Source organism: Pristiophorus japonicus, unplaced genomic scaffold (assembly GCF_044704955.1).
Source record: "Pristiophorus japonicus isolate sPriJap1 unplaced genomic scaffold, sPriJap1.hap1 HAP1_SCAFFOLD_384, whole genome shotgun sequence".
Lineage (NCBI taxonomy): Eukaryota > Metazoa > Chordata > Chondrichthyes > Pristiophoridae > Pristiophorus > Pristiophorus japonicus.
The window spans coordinates 292,345-315,158 of NW_027253696.1; the positions used below are offsets into that span (position 1 = coordinate 292,345).

At 45.8% G+C, this 22,814-nt stretch overlaps 2 protein-coding genes across 7 annotated transcripts in view; both read right to left on the bottom strand.

Annotated features, from left to right (window-relative positions):
- The window catches only part of LOC139250519 (6-phosphofructo-2-kinase/fructose-2,6-bisphosphatase 4-like), a 282,039-nt gene that overhangs the window by 249,158 nt on the left and 10,067 nt on the right, over positions 1 to 22,814 (bottom strand). The window contains exon 1 of one of the 6 annotated variants that reach the window (XM_070872899.1): positions 13,974 to 14,048. The exons of the other annotated variants lie outside the window; for them this stretch is intronic. The gene's annotated coding sequence lies outside the window, so the exon portion shown is untranslated. Of the gene's footprint in view, positions 1 to 13,973; positions 14,049 to 22,814 lie in introns of those variants that run through there. 6 annotated transcript variants of the gene reach the window in all.
- Positions 1 to 22,814, bottom strand: part of LOC139250516 (actin nucleation-promoting factor WAS-like) — a 115,815-nt gene that overhangs the window by 21,834 nt on the left and 71,167 nt on the right. The window lies entirely within an intron of this gene.

The following is a 22,814-nucleotide window of genomic DNA, read 5'->3' on the forward strand; positions in this document are numbered from 1 at the left end:
CCTTAATGTTCCCTGCAAGCTTCTGCTCGTACTCCATTTTCCCTGCCCTAATCAAACCCTTTGTCCTCCTCTGCTGAGTTCTAAATTTCTCCCAGTCCCCAGGTTCGCTGCTATTTCTGGCCAATTTGTATGCCATTTCCTTGGCTTTAATACTATCCCTGATTTCCCTAGATAGCCACGGTTGAGCCACCTTCCCTTTTTTATTTTTACGCCAGACAGGAATGTACAATTGTTGTAATTCATCCATGCGGTCTCTAAATGTCTGCCATTGCCCGCCATTGCCCATCCACAGTCAACCCCTTAAGTATCATTAGCCAATCTATCTTAGCCAATTCATGCCTCATACCTTCAAAGTTACCCTTCTTTAAGTTCTGGACCATGGTCTCTGAATTAACTGTTTCATTCTCCATCCTAATGCAGAATTCCACCATATTATGGTCACTCTTCCCCAAGGGGCCTCGCACAATGAGATTGCTAATTAATCCTCTCTCATTACACAACACCCAGTCTAAGATGGCCTCCCCCCTAGTTGGTTCCTCAACATATTGGTCGAGAAAACCATCCCTTATGCATTCCAGGAAATCCTCCTCCACCGTATTGCTTCCAGTTTGGCTAGCCCAATCTATGTGCATATTAAAGTCACCCATTATAACTGCTGCACCTTTATTGCATGCACTCCTAATTTCCTGTTTGATGCCCTCCCCAACATCACGACTACTGTTTGGAGGTCTGTACACAACTCCCACTAACGATTTTTGCCCTTTAGTGTTCTGCAGCTCTACCCATATAGATTCCACATCATCCAAGCTAATGTCTTTCCTAACTATTGCATTAATCTCCTCTTTAACCAGCAATGCTACCCCACCTCCTTTTCCTTTTATTCTATCCTTCCTGAATGTTGAATACCCCTGGATGTTGAGTTCCCAGCCCTGATCATCCTGGAGCCACGTCTCCGTAATCCCAATCACATCATATTTGTTAACATCTATTTGCACAGTTAATTCATCCACCTTATTGTGGATACTCCTTGCATTAAGACACAAAGCCTTCAGGCTTGCTTTTTTAACACCCTTTGTCCTTCTAGAATTTTGCTGTACTGTGGCCCTTTTTGTTCTTTGCCTTGGGTTTCTCTGCCCTCCACTTTTCCTCATCTCCTTTCTGTCTTTTGCTTTTGCCTCATTTTTGTCTCCCTCTGTCTCCCTGTATTGGTTCCCATCCCCCTGCCATATTAGTTTAACTCTTCACCAACAGCACTAGCAAACACTCCCCCTAGGACATTGGTTCCGGACCTGCCCAGGTGCAGACCGTCCGGTTTGTACTGGTCCCACCTCCCCCAGAACCGGTTCCAATGCCCCAAGAATTTGAATCCCTCCCTGCTGCACCACTGCTCAAGCCATGTATTTATCTGCGCTATCCTGCGATTCCTACTCTGACTAGCACGTGGCACTGGTAGCAATCCCGAGATTACTACTTTTGAGGTCCTACTTTTTAATTTAGCTCCTAGCTCCTTAAATTCTTTTCGTAGGACCTCATCCCTTTTTTTTAACCTATGTCGTTGGTACCAATGTGCACCACGACAACTGGCTGTTCTCCCTCCCATTTCAGAATGTCCTCCACCCGCTCCGAGACATCCTTGAAAGTTAATTCAGAGACCATGGTCCAGAACTTAAAGAAGGGTAACTTTGAAGGTATGAGGCGTGAATTAGCTAGGATTGATTGGCGAATGATACTTAAGGGGTTGACTGTGGATGGGCAATGGCAGACATTTAGAGACCGCATGGATGAACTACAACAATTGTACATTCCTGTCTGGCGTAAAAATAAATAAGGGAAGGTGGATCAACCGTGGCTATCAAGGGAAATCAGGGATAGTATTAAAGCCAAGGAAGTGGCATACAAATTGGCCAGAAATAGCAGCGAACCTGGGGACTGGGAGAAATTTAGAACTCAGCAGAGGAGGACAAAGGGTTTGATTAGGGCAGGGAAAATGGAGTACGAGAAGAAGCTTGCAGGGAACATTAAGACGGATTGCAAAAGTTTCTATAGATATGTAAAGAGAAAAAGGTTAGTAAAGACAAACGTAGGTCCCCTGCAGTCAGAATCAGGGGAAGTCAAAACGGGGAACAAAGAAATGGCGGACCAATTGAACAAGTACTTTGGTTCGGTATTCACTAAGGAGGACACTAACAACCTTCCAGATATAAGAGGGGTCAGAGGGTCTAGTAAGGAGGAGGAACTGAGGGAAATCCTTATTAGTTGGGAAATTGTGTTGGGGAAATTAATGGGATTGAAGGCCGATAAATCCCCAGGACCTGATGGACTGCATCCCAGAGTACTTAAGGAGGTGGAAATAGCGGATGCATTGACAGTCATTTTCCAACATTCCATTGACTCTGGATCAGTTCCTATCGAGTGGAGGGTAGCCAATGTAACCCCACTTTTTAAAAAAGGAGGGAGAGAGAAAACGGAATTATAGACCGGTAAGCCTGACATCGGTAGTGGGTAAGATGATGGAATCAATTATTAAGGATGTCATAGCAGCGCATTTGGAAAGAGGTGACATGATAGATCCAAGTCAACATGGATTTGTGAAAGGGAAATCATGCTTGACAAATCTTAGAGAATTTTTTGAGGATGTTTCCAGTAGAGTGGACAAGGGAGAACCAGTTGATGTGGTATATTTGGATTTTCAGAAGGCTTTCGACAAGGTCCCACACAAAAGATTAATGTGCAAAGTTAAAGCACATGGGATTGGGGGTAGTGTGCTGACATGGATTGAGAACTGGTTGTCAGACAGGAAGCAAAGAGTAGGAGTAAATGGGTACTTTTCAGAATGGCAGGCGGTGACTAGTGGGGTACCGCAAGGTTCTGTGTGCTGGGGCCCCAGCTGTTTACACTGTACATTAATGATTTAGATGAGGGGATTAAATGTAGTATCTCCAAATTTGCGGATGACACTAAGTTAGGTGGCAGTGTGAGCTGCGAGGAGGATGCTATTAGGCTGCAGAGCGACTTGGATAGGTTAGGTGAGTGGGCAAATGCATGGCAGATGAAGTATAATGTGGATAAATGTGAGGTCATCCACTTTGGTGGTAAAAACAGAGAGACAGACTATTATCTGAATGGTGACAGATTAGGAAAAGGAGAGGTGCAACGAAACCTGGGTGTCATGGTACATCAGTCATTGAAGGTTGGCATGCAGGTACAGCAGGCGGTTAAGAAAGCAAATGGCATGTTGGCCTTCATAGCGAGGGGATTTGAGTACAGGGGCAGGGAGGTGTTGCTACAGTCGTACAGGGCATTGGTGAGGCCACACCTGGAGTATTGTGTACAGTTTTGGTCTCCTAACCTGAGGAAGGACATTCTTGCCATTGAGGGAGTGCAGCGAAGGTTCACCAGACTGATTCCCGGGATGGCAGGACTGACCTATCAAGAAAGACTGGATCAACTGGGCTTGTATTCACTGGAGTTCAGAAGAATGAGAGGGGACCTCATAGAAACGTTTAAAATTCTGATGGGTTTAGACAGGTTAGATGCAGGAAGAATGTTCCCAATGTTGGGGAAGTCCAGAACCAGGGGTCACAGTCTAAGGATAAGGGGTAAGCCATTTAGGACCGAGATGAGGAGGAACTTCTTCACCCAGAGAGTGGTGAACCTGTGGAATTCTCTACCACAGAAAGTTATTGAGGCCAATTCACTAAATATATTCAAAAAAGAGTTAGATGTAGTCCTTACTACTAGGGGGATCAAGGGGTATGGCGAGAAAGCAGGAATGGGGTACTGAAGTTGCATGTTCAGCCATGAACTCATTGAATGGCGGTGCAGGCTAGAAGGGCCGAATGGCCTACTCCTGCACCTATTTTCTCTGTTTCTATGTTTCTAGTGGGGTGCCGCAGGGATCAGTGCAGGGACCCCAACTATTTACAATCTATATTAACGACTTGGAAGAAGGGACTGAGTGTAACGTAGCCAAGTTTGCTGACGATACAAAGATGGGAAGAAAAGCAATGTGTGAGGAGGACACAAAAAATATGCAAAAGGACATAGACAGGCTAAGTGAGTGGGCAAAAATTTGGCAGATGGATTATAATGTTGGAAAGTGTGAGGTCATGCATTTTGGCAGAAAAAAAATCGAAGAGCAAGTTATTATTTAAATGGAGAAAGATTGCAAAGTGCCGCAGTACAGCGGGACCTGGGGGTACTTGTGCACAAAACACAAAAGGATAGTATGCAGGTACAGTGAGTGATCAGGAAGGCCAATGGTATCTTGGCCTTTTATTGCAAAGGGGATGGAGTATAAAAGCACGGAAGTCTTGTTACCAGGTATTGGTGAGGCCACACTTGGAATACTGCGTGCAGTTTTGGTTTCCATATTTATGAAAGGATATACTTGCTTTGGAACAGTTCAGAGAAGGCTCACAAGGTTGACTGCGGGAATGAGGGGGTTGCCTTATGAGGAAAGGTTGAGTAGGTTGAGCCTCTATTCATTGGAATTCAGAAGAATGAGAGGCGATCTTATCGAAACGTATAAGATTATGAGGGGGCTTGACAAGGTGGATGCTGAGAGGATGTTTCCACTGATGGGGGAGACTAGAACTATCCAAGTAAATCTTCACTATATCCTTTTCATGGCTCGAATGTCCTTCATATAATAGAACCTAGGTTAGCCCACACTTGGAGCACTGTGCACAGTTCTGGTCTCTATTATAAAAATTCTCCACCGACTCAGATGCAGCTGACTGAAGACAGTTCTGCGGGTATGGGACAATCTCGCAGAGACTCTATCTTCCGAGGGGCTGGGGGGGCGGGGGAGGGGGGGTGGGGGGGAAGAGTTGGGGTTGGGATTCAGTTGATAAGATCAACGAGGAAACGCAACTAACTAAACAGGATATTGATAATTGGGAATATCAAGATCTTAGGAAGAAAGCTAACACTAGAACTGGTGCAAGGGTTTCAAGGAAACTCAAGACACAGGAGGATAGAGGTCAGGAATCCTGGACCACATGCCTTGAAAACAGAAAGTCCCCAAGACTGTCTCCTGAGCCAAAGGAGAATATGGAAAATGGGGATGGCCAGCCAACTGCAAGGAAATGGAGGTCTGAGGGGGAAGAAGCTAAAAGCTTACAACAAGATACTCAGGCCCAGCAGTCAAAGTTGTATAATTGTAATCTTGATGTAGATAAGTAATCTTTTGAATTATTGTATAAATAACTACAACAATACCTTGTTTCTAAAAAGAAAAGAAAAGCAGTGTAATATATGCACCTGTGAGCATGCTGTGTTGCTATGAATTCTTAAACAAAGAACCCATGAAGCAAATACACTGCAATGGCCACATTGGATTTGAAGGTTAATCTAAAATAGTGCAGTCAGTGCACTGAGTGCTGCAAACACCTTGGAGACGACTGCACAGAGGCAGAGGGCTGCACCAGGTTCTCCGATGACTCCCTCCATATGCTTGTGGGAGGTCCTCTTCCCTTCCAATGGGAGGGAGAGACCTCCCCAGGAGCCCAAAACAGCCTGGTTGGAGATTGCAGAGGAGGGATGTGGTCAGGAGGACCTGGGTGCAGTGCCACAAACCTTGATTAGATCAGGAAATGTAAGTGCAAAGCCATACACAACTGCTTCCTGCTGTGCCTTTCATCACTCTGCCTTCTCTACCCTATCCCTGCACACACCAACAATCCCTTTCTCTATCTATATTATCACATCCCCATCACTCTGCCTTCCCTACCCTACCCCTGCACACACCAACAATCCCCCTCTCTATCTACATGATCACATTTCCAGCTCACTCGCCACCCCTCACACTCACCCTAGTGCAATCATATCAACGAACAACACACTTAGCTTTGGCACACCACTTTTTCATAGTCTCCCTCTAAAGATCGAACCCATCCATTCCTTACACTCATTCCACCACTCGCACTCAACCTTCTTTTCTTTCCCACCTTGCAGAAGAGAGCGTACAATAAGTGGGAGGGGGAGAGAACTGGTGGTGGGCCTCCATCATTTGCCACCCTCAACAGCAGAGGAGGCTGCTTTACAAATATCTGGAGTCACTTGGGCCGGAAATCAGTGCGGTCCTGGCCTGCAGACCATCAGCAGGCCGTCGCCATTAGAGGGAGCAGCATGCGGCGGCATGCCACTTCAGGGAGCAGTGCGTGCTGATGCAGGATGACGAGAGCTGACTACAGCGCGAGCAGGTATACCAGGAGTGGCGACGTCGGGGTGAAGGAACAGTAAGAGTTCGTAGAAGAATGTGATCGGAGCCCAGGAGAGGCATGAGTTTGGGGCCCAGAAGAGGCGAGTGCCCAGGGGCAGCACAGGCCAGCCCACACTGCGATGTGTGCGCACTAAGTCCGTGCAGCAGAGCTGGGCTCCAGTCGTCCTGATTAATCCTTGCCACTGGACCAAGACCTAGCTCGGTCAAGCCCGTGTGGTGGCTGGTGTGCAACGGCCACCACACGTTAAAAAAATCCACGCACAGGCATCCTCCACCCTTCAGCATGTAGTTCGGGATCTGGAATATTAGGTCCTTCATTGAAACACCTGTGAACTCATCCTTTTTCGACGTGGAAGCAAGTCATCTTCGTTTCGAGGGACTGCCTATGATGATGATGACGACTTGGACCTGCCAACTCACACTGATCACTGTCCAAGTCAGGCTCATAAGCATCTACTCGTGGTACCGAAGCTAGCCAGAAGAATTTGATCCACATGAACCTTCCTGATGTATTTACCAATTTTGACCAGGTACTGCTTGGTGCCACATACCCGAACAATTGTACCATTTGCGTGGACGTGCCCTTTTCGACAGACTGAGAACTCTGACCTGATCACCCTTCTGAAAGCACCGCTCTTTGATACGGGAATGATAATTACGTTTCTGCACAGATTGTGCCTTCTCTACCTTATCAGGCAGATTCAGTTGCAATAAAGTGAGACGCATCCTCAGCCTATAGCAGGGTGGCCGAGCGAAGGTGCGGCTAATGAGGGTACAGGGCCCAGAAGCTGCATGGGTCAGCCCAAACTGCGATGTGTGTGCAGCAGAGCAGGTCTCCAGTCGTCTTGGATAACCCTTGCCACTAGATAAAGGCCTAGCTCTGTCGAGCCCGTGTGGTGGCTGGTGTGCCGTGGTCATCACACGTTAAAAAAATCCACACACAGGCATCTTCCACCCCTGGAGTTCAGGACTGGAATATCAGGTCCTTCATTGAAACATCTGTGAACTCTTGTGGAAGCAAGTCATCCTCGTTCGAGGGACTGCCTATGACAATGATTATAAAAATTATATACAGGCACTGGAGAAGGTGCAAAAAACATTTAGTAGAATGATACCCTGTACCAGAACTGAGAGTTTATACCCATCAGGAAAGATTGAACAGGCTGGGGCTCTTTTCTCTAGAAAAACAAAGACTCAGGGGTGACCTGATCGAGGTCTTTAAGAATATGAAAGGGTTCGATGGGGTAGACATAGAGAAGATGTTTCCACTTGCGGGGAGACCAGAACTAGGGGCCATCAATATCAGATAGTCACTAAGGGCCCAATTTTCCCCAACCCCTTTTTTCGGCGCACTTACCTTAAATATGCCGACTTTGCGTGCTGGAAACGGCGCCAAAAAAAGTGGTCCCATCCTGCCCGCTCTGCCGAGTCTCCGGTGTCTCAGCGTGGCGGAGATAGTGAAGCGGGGGGCAGTGCAACAGCCCAGCGCAAAAAACACTACCGACAACTGCGCACATGCGCAGTGGAGTTTGCGCGCATGCTCCTCGCCCTCCCAGCATGTCCTGTGGCTGTGAGCAGGACCCGATATTCGCAGCCCCTATCCCTGGCCGGGTGGCCTCCCGCACTGGCCGGCCAGCCCGCTGACTTCCCAGGCCGAGGTAGGACTTGAGTTTTATTTTTTATTTATTGATGGTTGTGCTTTGTTTAGTGAGGAGAGTTTTGATTTGGGGTGGGGGGGGGGAAAAGAGAGGGGAAGAGAGTGTTTTGATGGGGGGGGGGGTACTTAAAAAAAAACTTGTTTCTGGCATAAAAGTAGGACTTCTATTTTTTTATTTGTTGTTGATTGATTGCTTATTACTTTTTGTGGTTTGTTTAGTGCTTTGTAAGTCTTGGTGCAGGTCCTCAGCTTCCTTCTATTTTTTATTTGTTAACTAATTGCTTATTACTTTTTGGCCTTTGTTGAGTGTTTGTAAGTCTCGGTGCTTTAAATGTACTAACCTGCACCAAATTCTTAACTGCCCACAAGGTTTTTCAGAGCTGGCCACATTCGCTGACCTAAATCAATTTGGAGTAAGTTTTAGCTGGCCAAAGTGGCATAAATGGCCAAAGCTGGCATAAGTCGCTGGGAATACCACCTTTTGAAAAAAAAACTCAACTAAAAAAAATCGTACCTAACTGAGTTACTCTGGAGCAAGTTTATTGGGGAAAATGCCGTTTTTTAAACTTACATCAGAAAAACCAACTTACTTCAAAAAAATTGGAGCAAGTCATGGCCAAAATTGGGCCCTAATAAACCCAACAGGGAATTCAGGAGAAACTTCTTTACCCAGAGAGTGGTGAGAATGTGGAACTCACTACCACAGGGAGTGGTTGAGGTGAATAGCAGAGATGCACTGAAGGAGAAACTGGATAAACACGAGGGAGAAAATAATATGCTGATAGCATATTAGAGAGGGGAGGAGGAAACTCGTGTGGAGCATGAACACCGGCATGGACCTATTAGACCGAATGGCCTATTTGTGTCCGGTAAATACACTGTAATACGTTGTAATAATGGGATTCTAGTTGTGGCCAAATCAACATCTTGTCCAAATTTATCATTTACTTACTTTTATTTTCAATGCCCCAATGTTCAAAACCCAGAATCCCCTCTGCCTGTTTACGGACTTTTCCTTCTTTAAAGATCTATATATTTGCACCCTCGAACTCCTGCCTCTCCCGGTCCCTCCCGTTAAGGAATGCCTCCGTTCTTTTCCCAAGATTACCCATGGACCAAGTAGGTTCCCTCACATCAAAGGAGCACGGCTTCTAATGAAAACAACAGTTCACTTTGTTCTTTTACCTAAATTTAACGAGCAAGTCAAACTTTGCTATAATTGGGTATTGCAGTACTTCCAGGAACGGTGCTTGGGCTCTAGGCCTTCTGGCTAAGAGCATTAGCGCAGGGTGATCCTTGATGTGTGCAAGGTGACCTCTGGCGTTTGTGATCTGACAAAGAATTGGAAAGATTGGCTACGATTAAAAAAAAAAACTACTTAAACATTTTAAAGTCCATGTGACTTTATGAAAATAGAATCATTGATGTTTTAAATACAAAAAGCTCTCTGGTTAAGCATCAAATGTGAGCAGCATTCGTGCCTTTGAGTCAGAAGCATCGCGTTCAAACCTTCCTCAGGAGAGAGCGAGGGAGTACAGAGCTGTCGGAAGTGCCATCTTTCAGATGAAACATTAAACCAAGGCCCGGACATAAAAATTCCCATGGTTCTCCCTATTCCCTGACCAACAGTTATCCCTCAACCAACACCACCCAAACAGTTTAACGGTCATTTATCACATTACTGCTTGTGGGATCTTACTGTGGATAACTTAGCTGCTGCATTTGCCTACAAAATAATAGTGATTATATTTCAAAAGTAATTTTGACTGTGACACGTTTTGTGAGATCCAGAGATTGTGAAAGACACTATACAAATGCATGTTCTTTCTTTGTGAAGCATCCTTAGTTATATCGTTTATACAGCACAGAAAGAGGCCGTTCAGCCCAAACCGTTCATGCCGGCAAAGTTGAAGTGCAATGTTGAATACAACAGATCTGTTGTAATTATCAATAAACAAGTATGTGAATTTCATTCTCATTTTCCATTTTGTACTGATCAAAATTTTACTTTTAGATTTACAATAAATTATCAAAAAAATAGATGGCCAATCATACTTTCTGAAATGTTAACTCTGTTTCTCTCCTCACAGATGCTGCCTGACCTGCTGAGTATTTCCAGCATTTTCTGTTTCTATTTCAGATTTTCAGCATCTGCAATATTTTGCTTTCAGTACAATTAACATACACAAACCACCCATACTTAACATTACATTCATTTTTCCTCTGCAAGAATTAGAAAACAGAATTGCTATTGTGTTAGCAGCTGATCAAGGAAAACAGGTTATTTGACAGTACACCCTGCCCAATGCAGAGTACAGTACCTAAATAAACTTCACCATTGTATTGTGACATGCTCGTGGAGCGACAACCAGGATAGACCTGATTTTGTTGGGTTGAGAAGACCATCAGTCCATTAGTCTGTCCAGTTAGATAACTTTCATTTATTAATAGCTTCAACCAGATCAGATGAACAGGAATTTGACTATTTTCTTTGGAAACTGTTTAAAGTTTTCTGTTCCTCCAGTCAATTTTATTTCATATATCGATCACCCTTTTCCTTATCTTGAATACTGCGACCCTGTCTTCGGAGGTTCCAAGACCTCTCACACGCTGGAGAAGCTCGACATCTGATAAACAATCTATTGTGTTCCTAACACAGATGAGGCTGCACACAGGGAGGTTAAAGTAACAGTAACCTCAGTCTTTAATAAGACACTCCAGAGTGAGGAACAGGCCTTATATACAGTGCTCCCAAGGGATGCTGGGATTCCTTGGGACTTCAGGGAATGAGCTCCCTGGTGGCGAAACATGGGAGTGCATGCTTTACAGATACACAACACAATCGATCATTCTCTTGCCTCAACACTCTAACCTCTCTTGATCATAACCTTGTCTCTATTTTATTCATACTACTATGGTCAGGACTGCTCTCCTCCAACTATCCTGCTTTGCTCTTCCTAAGCTCCACATATGCTTTGTTACATTATTTCACTTCAGGGTGTTGAAATCAGGATCCATCATGTGCCATCACGGACTTCCAGCAGAACCGACTGAGTAATGAAGGAAAGTGCACATATACAAGATTCTCACATGTACAATTCCCCTTAAATTAAGAATGTCACTCGAAACATACTGCAAGAATGAATCTCATCTTTTCCAAGGCGGCCAGCAATATCAAGGCCGTGAGCAATGCCGGATCTACCGTGAGGTAACCTGTGTATGGGGACATTAATGTTCACTTCTTCCTGCTAATAGGTTTTAAAACATGAGCTTGCTGACCCCTAGTCACTATTTTCTGATCTGCCTAGTTTCTCTGCTGCTCGATGGCATCTTGTAATGTGGGCCTTGGCCCTTCACCCAGATTTCATACTTAGAAACACCAGATTCTCCTGTTCATCTGACCTGTTCATTAGAAAGACCAGATTGTCTTAAAGACAAACCCAGACCCTATTTGAAAAGCACACTGCTGAGTTTCGATCGTTATATCTACACAAACCAGGTGCTGTTTGAAGGTTCCATTCTATAGAGCACTCAGCAGAAGCAGCTTCACATGAACAATTTTACTAAACTTCTGGGGACTGACAGCACTGCGTTGACAGCAAGGGCATCACAGCGCATCCACTTCCACTGACATTGCTGGCCTTCAGGGAAGGAGAAAGCTGCAGAGAGGTGATTTGACAAATGTAAAAATAAATAGAGGCACTGAATTAACAAGATGGCCCTTTGAAGTTGGGTTTGAATCCGATTCAGATCGACACAGAGTATGGCAATCGATTTACCATGCAGACAGGAGCTTAGCTTCCACCTTTCTACAGCTGAAAACCAGCCCAGCATTGGCTAACACTACATTTTATAGGGGTAGAATAACATTAATTCTCCTGCACAATACTTGCATCAGTTCAAAAAGTTTTAAGTTCTTATTTCACATGATATGAGTATATGATGGAAGTGAAGGATGGTGCTAACTGTTGATAGTTATGTGACAGAGAGAGGCCGTTCACTGGCTCTGCCTGCTGGAGGGGATTCACCCCTTCGTCCAATCCTGCGGCACATCGGCGTGATCACGTTTGATTGCACGACAGAGACGGAGGTTTTTCATGCGTTGAATATTGGCATCTTTAGGAATATAGGAACAGGTGTAGGCCATTCAGCCCCTCGAGCCTGTTCCGCCATTCAAAGAAATCACAGCTGTGACCCAACTCCATATTCCTGCCTTTGGCCCATATCCGTTAATACCTTAATAGATTTTTGATAACCAATCAGAGTTAAAATTAATTGATCTAGCATCAATTGCCGTTTGCGGAAGATAGTTCCAAACTTCTACCGCCCTGTGTGCGAAGAAGTGTTTCCTAACTGCACTCCTGAAAGACCTAACTCCAATTTGTAGACTATGCCACCCTAGTCCGAGACTCCCCAGCCAATGGAAATAGTTTCTATCAGTTCTCGATAATATGATTTCCAATCGACAAGGTATACTTACGTTTTTTTTTAAAAAGGCTTCTGGGTAACTACATTGCAGAAGAAAAAAAATGTCTTGTCTCCATGATTGGTGGGATACCAATACACAAATCGTCCAGAGAAGCACGTGGAGAAGATAATTGATAGCCAGGATGAAGTAGTTTTTTTACCAATTCAATTAGAGGTCCCTTGAAGGACATGGTGAATGGCCAGTAAATTCCCAACAAGCGGTCCTCCGACAAAGGGTTACAAAAGGAATAGAAGGATATACTGATAGAGAGTGAGGTGCAGTAGGTGGGAGGAGGCTTCAGTGCAGCAGAAACACCAGCATGGACCAGTTGGTCCGAATGGCCTGTCTCTGTGCTGCAAATGCAAGGTAATTCTATGAAAAAAAAATGAAGATTGCCTGGAGTAAGACTGCTCGAGAAACACGAGTAGATTATTTCATAAAGCGTGGAATGAGGCATTTGGAATAGAACGAGTAGTATAGAGCGAAGGTTCACCAGACTGATTCCCGGGATGGCAGGACTGACATATGAGGAGAGACTGGATCAACTGGGCTTTTATACATTGGAGTTTAGAAGGATGAGAGGGGATCTCATAGAAACATACAAGATTCTGACGGGACGGGACAAGTTAGATGCGGGTAGAATGTTCCCGATGTTGGGGAAGTCCAGAACCAGGGGACACAGTCTAAGGATAAAGGGTAAGCTATTTAGGACTGAGATGAGGAGGAACTTCTTCACTCAGAGTTGTTAACCTGTGGAATTCCCTGCTGCAGAGTTATTGATGCCAGTTCATTGGATATATTCAAGAGGGAGTTAGATATGGCCCTTACTGCTAAAGGGATCAAGGGCTATGGAGAGAAAGCAGGAAAGGGGTACTGCGGGAATGATCAGCCATGATCTTATTGAATGGTGGTGCAGGCGCGAAGGGCCAAATGGCCTACTCCTACACCTATTTTCTATGTTTCTATGATTATAGTTCAGGCCGTCAGGCAGCATCACAAAGTGAGACAACAATATTAGAGGAAACCAGCCTCACCCTGCTTGGGAACTTATACCTTCCCTAAAAACACACTCTCCCTCTGCCCCAAAGGCCTCAATATTGGCCCCTTACGATGGGTGGGAGGGAGTCAGGGGGTAAAGGGTGAAATACGGGCAACGTGTCCCCAACATGCCATGCACGCTGGCTGTTTTAAGACGGTGGATACCGGTGAACACGAGTGCCCCCTATGGAGAGGCAGGACAGTTATTAACATCGCCCACCGTGCAAGCGGGAGCCCGCTTTAAAACTGAGTGTTGCTGCACGGATTTCCCAGGCTCCACAAGGCAAGTGTCTTTCTCAGCACGCCTTGTGGGCCAGGAGCAGCAGGAGTCATCCCTCCTGCTCCTCGAGGAAACCCTCGGCCTCCCCCCGGCCCCTCAAGGAAACCTTCGGCCACCCCCCCGGCCACTCGAGGAAACCCTCGGCCTCCCCTCAGCCCAGTGAGGAAATCCTCGAGGAAACTTTCGGCCCCTCGAGGAAACCCTCAGCCTCCGCCTGGTCCCTCAAGGAAGCTGGAGCCTCCTCCAGCCCAGATTGCCAACCTCTGCCCCCCCTCCCTCAGCCTCTTGCCACTGGTGTACCCACCTGTCCGCCGGTTAGACTGCTACCGGCTGCGGACACAAAACCAACAAATGTTAAGGTGATCCAGTCGTTCAGCTCGGCAGGCATTCCACAGCCCCAGTCTTCTTCCTTGACACCCGCCCCCCACTCCCTTGTCCCCAGTCAACCTCCCTCCCTCCCTCCCTCCCTCCCCGGCCCCTCCTCCCTGCCTCCCTGCTCACCGCCCGGCCAGTGTGTCAAGAAGCATAAAGCTTTCAAACGGAGTTTGATTCTTATCTCATCGAGGGAAGGAGTGACAACCGGAAGTTTGTAACATCATCAAGTACCAGCTCATTCACCAGTGAGACCGATTCTCCATCCATCAGCACTGCCACTCTGCTTCAACTGGTCTCTGGGAAATCTACTTCACTCAGTGACAGGTTTGGAAAATTCAATTTTACAACAGACTTCCACAGCCTGGGCTCCTGCTACAGACCCAGGGATTAACAATATTCCAACAGTGGATCGTCAAGGGGCTATATGGGGGTGGAACTTAACACTATCACAATCATCAAGGAGGTGGTACTCAGTAAGATAATGGGACTGAAGGCAGATAAATCCCCTGGACCTGATGGCTTGCATCTTAGGGTCTTAAGAGAAGTAGCGGCAGGGTGAGTGGATGCATTGGTTGTAATTTACCAAAATTCCCTGGATTCTGGGGAGGTCCCAGCAGATTGGAAAACTGCAATGTAATGCCCCTATTTAAAAAAAGGAGGCAGACAAAAAGCAGGAAACTATAGACCAGTTAGCCTAACATCTGTGGTTGGGAAAATGTTGGAGTCCATTATTAAAGAAGTAGCAGGACATTTGGAAAAGCAAAATTCAGTCAGGCAGTCAGCATGGATTTATGAAGGGGAAGTCATGTTTGACAAATTTGTTGGAATTCTTTGAGGATGTAACGAACAGGGTGGATAAAGGGGAACCAGTGGATGTGGTATATTTGGACTTCCGGAAGGCATTTGACAAGGTGCCACTTAAAAGGATATTGCACAAGATAAAAGTTCACGCGGTTGGGGGTAATATATTAGCATGGATAGAGGATTGGCTAACTAACAGAGAACAGAGAATCAGGATAAATGGTTTATTCTCAGGTTGGCAATCGGTAACTAGTGAGGTGCCGCAGGGATCAGTGCTGGGACCCCAACTATTTTCAATCTATACTAACGACTTGGCAGAAGGGACCAAGTGTAATGTAGCCAAGTTTGCTGACGATACTAAGATGGGAGGAAAAGCAATGTGTGAGGAGGACACAAAAAATCTGCAAAAGGACATAGACAGGCTAAGGAGTGGGTAAAAATTTGGCAGATGGAGTATAATGTTGGAAAGTGCGAGGTCATGCACTTTGGCACAAAAAAAAATCAGAGAGCAAGTTATTATTTAAATGGAGAAAGATTGCAAAGTGCCGCAGTACAGCGGGATCTGGAGGTACTTGTGCATGAAACACAAAAGGATAGTATGCAGGTACAGCAAGTGATCAGGAAGGCCAATGGAATTTTGGCCTTTATTGCAAAGGGGATGGAGTATAAAAGCAGGAAGTCTTGCTACAATTATACAGGGTATTGGTGAGGCCACACCTGGAATACTGCGTGCAGTTTTGGTGTCCATATTTACGAAAGGATATACTTGCTTTGGAGGCTGTTCAGAGAAGGTTCACAAGGTTGATTCCGGTGATGAGAGGGTTGACTTAAGGTTGAGTAGGTTGGGACTCTACTCATTGGAATTCAGAAGAATGAGAGGTGATCTTATTGAAACATGTAAGATTATGAGGGGGCTTGACAAGGTGGATGCAGAGAGAATGTTTCCACTAATGGGGGAAGACTAGAACTAGAGGGCATGATCTTAGAATAAGGGGCCGCCCATTTAAAACTGAGATGAGGAGAAATTTATTTTCTCAGAGGGTTGTTAATCTGTGGAATGCGCTACCTCAGAGAGCTGTGGAAGTTGTATATTGAATAAATTTAAGACAGAGATAGACAGTTTCTTAATCGATAAGGGAATAAGAGGTTATGGGGAGCGGGCAGGGAAGTGGACCCGAGTGAATGATCGGATCAGCCATGATCGTATCAAATGGCAGAGCAGATTCGAGGGGCCGTATAGCCTACTCCTGCTCCTATTTCTTATGTTCTTATGTTCTATTTCTTGACTTCTGGTTGGTTCCACCACTGGGTTTTCATTTTGCATTAGCATGGGTTCCACTGTCCTCTTAATGCTACGTCTTTGGTTTGCTATAACCACAGCTTCAACTTGGAATTTGACAAAAGCATATTCACATTTGGTTCTTTCAGATTGGCTTCAATTGTTTAGAAACTGAATTCACTTCGCACACACTGATTGGCTGCACGCTCAGCTCAGTTTAACAACTTTTGGGAAACTACAATCCAATTTTTTCTAAGTGATGGAATATAGGAGGATAACCTTAGAGTGGGCAATTTGTTTTCAATTTGTCGAGTAATATTATCCAGTATTTATAACACCAGTTGCTGCTGCAGTATCTTTGGAATCTCAAGACCACGCAACCATTTCAACCTTTGAAACGTGTAAGATTCTGAGGGGGCTCGACAGAGTAGAAGCAGAGAGGATGTTTCCCCTGGTTGGGAAATCTAGAACCTAGGGGGCATAGTTTCAGAATAAATAAATATATAATAAATATGAAACTTCACTCGGAAAGAAAAGGACATAGAACAAAATGCTACAGCACAGAAACCGGCCATTCAGCCCATCAACCACCATTTGCCCCACCTGTGACAGAGACTGTAGCTCCCGCATTGGACTCCCCAGTCACATGAAAACTCACTTTTAGAGTGGAAGCAAGTCATCCGACTCCGAGGGACTGCCTAAGAAGGGAGAAGGCAGCTGCGAATAACCCTGGAGCTAACCCCCAGTGTGGGGCAATACATTCAGCAGAGAAGGGAGGGCAAAACAACACCACAAAGAGGGCTGTGGTGGAAAATAGAAATGTTTAATCAAGTTGAGGTTCAGGAGTTTTGTTGACAGGTGGGGAGCGAGCTTTACTCCACACCTGCACGATACCTGATTGATGTTTGATTCTGGCATTGGCTGCATTGTGAAGTGCAATATCATCCTCATCTTGATAAGCAAAGAAATCTGCAAAAATGTTTTTAAAAACATGGAATCTAAATTCTGACAAAGGGAATGCCAGCACAACAGGTTATGTAACGATGTGCCCTGACATTTAAAAGCTCCCTCAGCTGCTGGTTTAGTATCACCCATGCAGAATGCCTAGCATTTGGTTTTAAATTACGTGTTTAAACAAGGCCTCAGTTTTGGCTGAGGGCCCCACCAAACAGCAGTTTCCAAAAAGCCATACCCACCTCAAACAATTTGCCACACATTTTAAGACTGGTATACATTTCGTAACAATAGAAACAGATGAGACAGCCAATCAGCAATTAAGTTCCAAATAAATCTTGCACACCACAAGAGTCTTCAAACCCTCTCTTTCAACACTCACGGACCAAGGTGCTTTGCACAGCCTGACTCACGCATTCTACAGACCACTTTATGCATAGATTGAATGGGCCACTACACAGCAATATTTCACCCTGCAGTGAGGGTTGGGATACACTCTATGCTCTCCTGACACTGATTAGCAGAAAAACTGCACTCAGTCAAACCGTACACTTAAATTCTAAATTACATTTACCATCGGAAATAAATTCATAGACATGCAAAATAGAATTATAGAATGGTTAGAGCTAGTCCCACCCCCACCCCATTCTCATAGCCTCGCAATTTTTTTTCTTTAAGTACCTATCGAATTCCATTTTGAAATCCGTGATTGAGTCTGCCTCCACCACCCTTTCAGGCAGTGCATTCCAGATCCTAATCACTCGCTGCGTAAAATGTTATTCCTCGTGTCGCCTTTGGTTCTTTTGCCAATTACCTTAAATCTGTATCCTCATGTTCTCGACCCTTCCACCAATAGGAACAGTTTCTCTCTATCTACTCTGTCCAGACCCATCATGATTTTGAACACCTCTATCAAATCTCCTCTCAACTTTCTCTGCTCTAAGGAGAACCACCACAGTTTCTCCAATCTATCCACGCCCCGCTCAATTACACCCGCACACACCGCTATCACCCGCACACCCCGCCCAGCCCGCTATCCCGTGCACCCCGCTATCCCCCGCTCAGTGCCCGCACAACCCGCTATCCCTCGCTCAGTGCCCGCACAACCCTCTGTCCCCCGCTCAGCGCCCGCAATCCCCCGCACACCCCGCTCAGTGCCCGCACACCCCGCTCAGTGAACAAATAATTTGGTTCTGTCTTCACAAAGGAAAACACGAATAACCTTCCGGAAATACTATGGGACCGAGGGTCTAGTGAGAAGGAGGAACTGAAGGATATCCTTATTAGGCAGGAAATTGTGTTAGGGAAATTGATGGGATTGAAGGCTGCTAAATCCCTGGGGCCTGATAGTCTGCATCCCAGAGTACTTAAGGAAGTGGCCATAGAAATAGTGATGCATTGGTAATCATTTTCCAACAGTCTACCGACTCTGGATCAGTTCCTATGGACTGGAGGGTAGCTAATGTAACACCACTTTTTAAAAAAGGAGGGAGAGAGAAAACGGGGAATTATAGACCGGTTAGCCTGACATCAATAGTGCGGAAAATGTTGGAATCAATTATTAAAGATAAAATAGCAGCTCATTTGGAAAGCAATGACAGGATCGGTCCAAGTCAGCATGGATTTATGAAGGGGAAATCATGCTTGACAAATCTTCTAGAATTTTTTAAGGATATAACTAGTAGAGTGGACAAGGGAGAACCAGTGGATGTGGTGTATTTAGACTTTCAAAAGGCTTTTGACAAGGTCCCACACAAGAGATTGTTGTGCAAAATCAAAGCACATTGCAATGGGGGTAATGTACTGACATAGATAGAGAACTGGTTGGCATTCAGGAAGCAGAGAGTCGGGATAAACTGGTCCTTTTCAGAATGGCAGGCAGTGACTAGTGGGGTGCCGCAGGGCTCAGTGCTGGGACCTCAGCTATTTACAATACACATTAATGAGTTAGATGAAGGAATTGAGTGTAATATCTCCAAGTTTGCAGATGACACTAAGCTGGGTGGCAGTGTGAGCTGTGAGGAGGACGCTAAGAGGCTGCAGGGTGACTTGGACAGGTTAGGCGAGTGGGCAAATGCACGGCAGATGCAGTATAATGTGGATAAATGTGAGGTTATCCACTTTGGTTGTAAAAACACGAAGGCAGAATATTATCTGAAGGGTGGCAGATTAGGAAAAGGGGAGGGGCAACGAGACCTGGGTGTCATGGTACATCAGTGATTGAAAGTTGGCATGCAGGTACAGTCGGCGGTAAAGGTGGTAAATGGTATGTTGGCCTTCATAGCTAGGGGTTTTAAGTATAGGAGCAGGGAGGTCTTATTGCAGTTGTACAGGGCCTTGGTGAGGCCTCACCTGGAATATTGTGTTCAGTTTTGGTCTCCTAATCTGAGGAAGGACGTTCTTGCTATTGAGGGAGTGCAGCGAAGGTTCATCAGACTGTTTCCCGGGATGGCAGAACTGACATATGAGGAGAGACTGGATCGATTGTATTCACTGGTGTTTAGAAGAATGAGAGGGGATCTCATAGAAACATAAAATTCTGACAGGACTGGACAGGTTAAATGTAGGAAGAATGTTCCTGATGCTGGGGAAGTCCAGAACCTGGGGACACAGTCTAAGGATAAGGGGTAAGCCATTTAGGACCGAGATAAGGAGAAACTTATTCACTCAGAGAGTTGTTAACCTGTGGAATTCTCTACCGCAGAGAGTTGTTTATGCCAGTTCGTTAGATATGGCCCTTATGGCTAAAGGGATCAAGGGGTATGGAGAGAAAGCAGGAAAGGGGTACTGAGGTGAATGATCAGCCATGATCTTATTGAATGGTGGTGCAGCCCCGAAGGACCAAATGGCCTACTCCTGCACTTATTTTCTATGCCCGCATACCCCACTATCCCCCGCTCAGTGCCCACAGACCCCACTATCCCCTGCTCAGTGCCCGCTCAGTGCCCACACACCCCGCTGTCCCCCGCACACCCCACTCAGTGCTCGCACACCCCACTATGCCCCACTCAGTGCCCGCACGCCCCACTATGCCCCACTCAGTGCCCGCACACCCCACTATGCCCCACTCAGTGCCCGCACACCCCACTATGCCCCGCTCAGTGCCCGCACAACGCACCTTCACAATATGTCACGTATCCCATGGGATTGTAAAGATACACCAGTTGCAAATGGTGGTGATAAACAGTTAAATGAAGTGATTTCAATAAATAAGAGAATGCAGTACTCAAGGAAATGCAATAGACATTGTCTCAATTAATTTTCAGGTGTTGATAAGATGGCACATTGTAAGGATGATAAAATTATGGCACGTGATATTACGAGAATAACCATATGAAAAGGGCAAGAAATAATATCTAGTGCATCAAGCCCACCCCCATCCACACACACGGTGCCCCCACCCCCATCCACACACATTGTGCCCCCCACCCCCATCCACACACACTGTGCCCCCACCCCCATCCACACACTCGTGCCCCCACCCCCATCCACACACACTCGTGCCCCCACCCCCATCCACACACACTCGTGCCCCCACCCCCATCCACACACACTGCCCCCACCACTGATCCATGCAATCTCCTGAGATCAGAAAGAGAGAAATAATAGAGGTCAGTAATAGTCTCAAGTCAGTGAGATGATGAAACCCGAAGGATGGGCGAAGATTTGAAAGCTCGTCAATAAACAGACACGCACAGGACAATAACACACACACTCGAGGGGACCAGAGACATCGCAAACTGAAGCTGCAACAGCAAATCTCATTGTTTACAAACACCCAAATCTCCAAAGTGACTTCCAGTTTCAAACACACCCCTGACAATTGCATTTAACTCGCGGTGGAATAATTCTTCCTTGTTGTAATGCTGAAATTCTGGGAACTAAATACACCAGGTTATAAGGTCTACAGGACAGATAGGGAAAATGGCAGAGGGGAAGGACTAGCCTTAGTGATTAAGGATGAAAGCACTTCAATGATGAGAGAGGATTTAAGAGAGGTAAGCAGCCAGTGGAGAGCTTATGGGTTCAATTAGGAAATAGAAAAGGATGCAAGACTGTGGTGCGAGTTATGTAGCTCCCGTGGTAGCAGCTCTGAAGTGCTAGATTGTATAAATGCAGAGATTAGACAAGCTTGTAGTAAAGGTAGAGTGGTTTTAATTTTTTTTAATTTGTTCATGGGAGTTACTGGCAAGGCCAGCATTTATTGCCCATCCCTAATTGCCCTCGAGAAGGTGATGGTGAGCCACCTTCTTGAACCGCTACAGTCCATGTGGTGAAGGTGTTCCCACAGTGCTGTTAGGGAGAGAGTTCCAGGATTTTGACCCAGCGACAATGAAGGAACGACGATATATTTCCAAGTCAGGATGGTGTGTGACTTGGAGGGGAATATGGAGGTAGTGGTGCTCCCATGCACCTGCTGCACTTGTCCTTCTAGGTGGTAGAGGTCATGGGTTTGGGAGATGCTGCCGAAGAAGCCTTGGCGAGTTGCTGCAGTGCATCATGTAGATGATACACACTGCAGCCACGGTGCGCCGGTGGTGGAGGGAGTGAATGTTTAAGGTGGTGGATGGGATGCCAATCAAGCAGGCTGCTTTGTCCTGGACGGTGTCGAGCTTCTTGAGTGTTGTTGGAGCTGCACTCATCTAGGCAACTGGAGAGTGTTCCATCACACTCCTGACTTGTGCCTTGTAGATGGTGGAAAGACTTTGGGGAGTCAGGAGATGAGATACTCATTAGAGATAGTCATTGCCTGGCACACTGGCGCAAATGTTACTTGCCACTTACCAGCCCAAGCCTGAATGTCGTCCATGGCTATGGACTGCTTCATTATCTGAGGAGTTGCGAATGGCACTGAACACTGTGCAGTCATCAGCAAACATCCCCACTTCTGACCTTATGATGGAGAAAAGGTCATTGATGAAGTAGCTGAAGATGGTTGGGTCTGGGACACTGCCCTGAGGAACTCCTGCAGCAATGTCCTGGGGCTGAGATGATTGGCCTCCAACAATCACCTTCCTTTGTGCTAGGTATGACTCCAGCTACCCTGCATTATTGCTTTGTCCTTTCTCTTTAATTTTCTAAATTTCCCCTCACTTGACACCTCCCCCCACCCCCCTCATTTTTTTTAGTTTAAAGTCTTCAATTTTATTGGGGCTCCTCGATGCCACACTCAGTCAAATGTTGCCTTGATGTCAAGTGCAGTCACTCTCGCCTCACCTCTGGAATTCAGCTCTTTTTTCCATGTTTGGACCAAGGCTGTAATGAGGTCTGGAGCCGAGTGGTCCTGGTGGAACCCAAACTGGGCATCGGTGAGCAGGTTATTGGTGAGTAAGTGCCGCGTGATAGGACTGTCGACGACACCTTCCATCACTTTACTGATGATAGAGAGTAGCCTGATGGGGCAATAATTGGCTGGATTGGATTTTTTCTGTTTTAATGGGATTTTAACTTTCATATTGATTGGGAAAAGCAGACGAGCACCTGTCAGAGAGGTAGTGAATTTCTTGAATGTGTCCGGGATAGTTTTCCACAACAATATATCATAGAGGCAACAAGGGTGCAATCCATGTTAGATTTAGTAATGAGCAATGAGCCAGATTTAGTTAACAGCCTAACTGTGTGTGAACATTTATCCAATAGCGATCATAACATGATTGAGTTGAACATAGTGTTTGAAAGAGAGAAACACAAAACAGCTGCTAAGATTCTAGACTTGGGTAACACCGACTTCAACAG